Genomic DNA, 2,542 nt, shown 5'->3' with positions numbered 1-2,542 from the left:
GCTTTATGCGTCTTGAGAGGGAGAGCATAAGCTTCACAACCGGAGACCCCAGGCAGTCCCAGCCCCTCCTTTTTATAGGAAATTCTCCCCGCCTCGGACGTGGCAAGCCATGATTGGCTCAACACTGATCACCCCATCCCTGAGGCGGAGCTGCCCGGGGCGGGGATTTCCAGCGCAGGCGCAAACTAGATGTTTACCAGTCGGTACTGAGGAAATGACTCAGCACCGGAAGATAGCGGCGCCCCACAGGATACAAAAGTTTTAAAAGGGCAAATTTTCTCCATTTTCAGATAAACACATTCCTATGTATAAAAGATCCTAAAGTTTCCATAAAATTCCTAGGTCTGATAAACTTCAGCAATGTAGCAGGATATGAAATAAACTTACACCAAGAAGTAACTTTTCAATATATTAATAATGAACATTGAGAAAGAAAAGAGGAAAATAATTCTATTAATAATAGCCCCCAAAATAATGAAATAAAACACCTAGTAAGAACCTTGACCAAGAAAGTATAAATCTCTACAATGAAAATTATAAAACACTGAAGAAATCAAAGAAGATGGAAAGACCCCTCATGTTCCTGGAATAACAAAATTAATAACACTGCAGAATTTGCCCTATTATCAAAAGCAACCTACAGGTTCAATACTATCTCAGTCAAAATCCCAATGATATTCCTGTAAGTTGCATGGGTGGGGTGGGGTGGAGTAAAACTAAAGCTTGTGTGCAATCAGAAAAGACCCTAAATAGTCAAAGCAATTTTGACAATCAGACTAAGGCTGGGGATATAACAATGACTGACTCAAGTCACCAAGCCATAGCAACAAAACCAGCATGGTACTGCCTGGTACAAAACTGACATGTACATCAGTGGGAAAGAATAGGAGATCCAAGCACTTCCTCCTTCCAGCCAGCGCCGAGCAATGGGCATCTTTCAGGACAACTGGCACAAGCGCCGCAAGACCGGGGGTATGAGTAAACCCTACCACAAGAAGCAGAAGTATGGGCCGGGACGGTCTGCTGCCAACACTAAGATTGGCTCTGGCCGCATACACACAGTCCGTTTGAAGAGGCAATAAGAAGTACCGTGCCCTGAGATTGGATGTGGGGAACTTTCCCTGGGGCTCTGAGTGTTGTACTCATAAAACAAGGATCATTGATGTTGTCTACATTGCATCCAACAACGAGCTTGTCCGCACCAAGACCCTGGTGAAGAACGGCATTGTGCTTATTGACAGCACACCGTACCGACAGTGGTAAGGTGTGCACCGCCCCTGGGCCGCAAGAAGGGGGCCAAGCTGACTCTTGAGGAGGAAGAGATTTTAAACAAAAAACGATCAAGGAAATTCAAAAGAAATACGACGAAAGGAAAAAGAATGTCAAAATCAGCAGTCTCCTGAAGGAGTAGTTCCAGCAGGGCAAACTTCTCACCTGCGTTGCCTCAAGACCAGGCCAGTGTGGCAGAGCAGATGGCTATGTGCTCTAAGGCAAGGAGCTAGAGTTCTATCTGCGGAAGATCAAAGCCCAGAAAGGCAGATAAGCCTCATTCATAGCATGTGTAATAAAGGTGTTTGCTGTTCCATTAAGAAGAAGAAGAAGAAGAAGAAGAAGAAGAAGAAGAAGAAGAAGAAGAAGAAGAAGAAGAAGAAGAAGAAGAAGAGAAGATCCAGAAACAAACACACACAGCCACAGGTATCTAATATTCAACAAATGTTCCAAAAACACAAGTTGAAGAAAAGACAGGCTCTTCAACAAATGATGTGGAGAAATTGGATAACTATGTCTAGAGGATTGAAATCAAGTCAGTATCTCGAATCACACACACACACACACACACACACACACACACACACACGTACCTGTCACTTTTAAAAAGATAGGTAGATGGATAAGGAAAATATGATTACACAACACATATCATATATAATGAGGACTTATTCCATCATAAAAAGTAAATGTATGTGATTTTCAGAAAAAAATGGGAATAATAGATATCAGGTTAAACAAAATAAACTAAAATCAGAAAAACAAATAACACACATTTCATCTCATGTCTGAAATTTAAAGTTTAAAAAGATACAACAGACACTATGTGGAAAGAAGAGAGGGGACCAATGGGATGAGGAGGGAAGGACAAGAGAAGGCAATGGGGGGGGGATAAAAATAAGATTTGTTACATGTCAAATTATACCTAGAAATTCTATTTTTAAAATGAGAAAAAGACCTGAATTGACATTTCTCCAAAGACACACAAACAGCCACCAAGCCTAAGCAATGATTCGCCTTCACCATCATCGTCACTAGGAAAACAAGTCAAAACCACACTGGATACCAATTCACACCCAAGAGGGTGGGTATGATTAAAAAAAAAAAAAAGCAGCACATAAATCAGGCGTGGTCACACCCAACCCCATAATGTCTGCACTCAGCACCTGATTAAGTACACAGAGCGTGTGGACTAGCAAGCCTTCCCTAAGTGCAAATCCAAGAGAAGTGAAATTGTTTCCAAGTGTTCAGACTCATTATTCGAAGTAGCTAA

At 41.7% G+C, this 2,542-nt stretch overlaps 1 pseudogene; it reads left to right on the top strand.

Moving 5' to 3' along the window:
• Positions 1–926: 926 nt before the first annotated feature.
• LOC110285886 (small ribosomal subunit protein eS8 pseudogene) lies at positions 927–1,543 on the top strand (annotated as a pseudogene).
• The last annotated feature ends 999 nt before the right edge of the window (positions 1,544–2,542 follow it).

Source organism: Mus caroli, unplaced genomic scaffold (assembly GCF_978045245.1).
Source record: "Mus caroli unplaced genomic scaffold, Mus_caroli_1 scaffold_20, whole genome shotgun sequence".
Classification (NCBI taxonomy): domain Eukaryota; kingdom Metazoa; phylum Chordata; class Mammalia; order Rodentia; family Muridae; genus Mus; species Mus caroli.
This window is presented reverse-complemented; position numbering and strand designations above follow the sequence as displayed.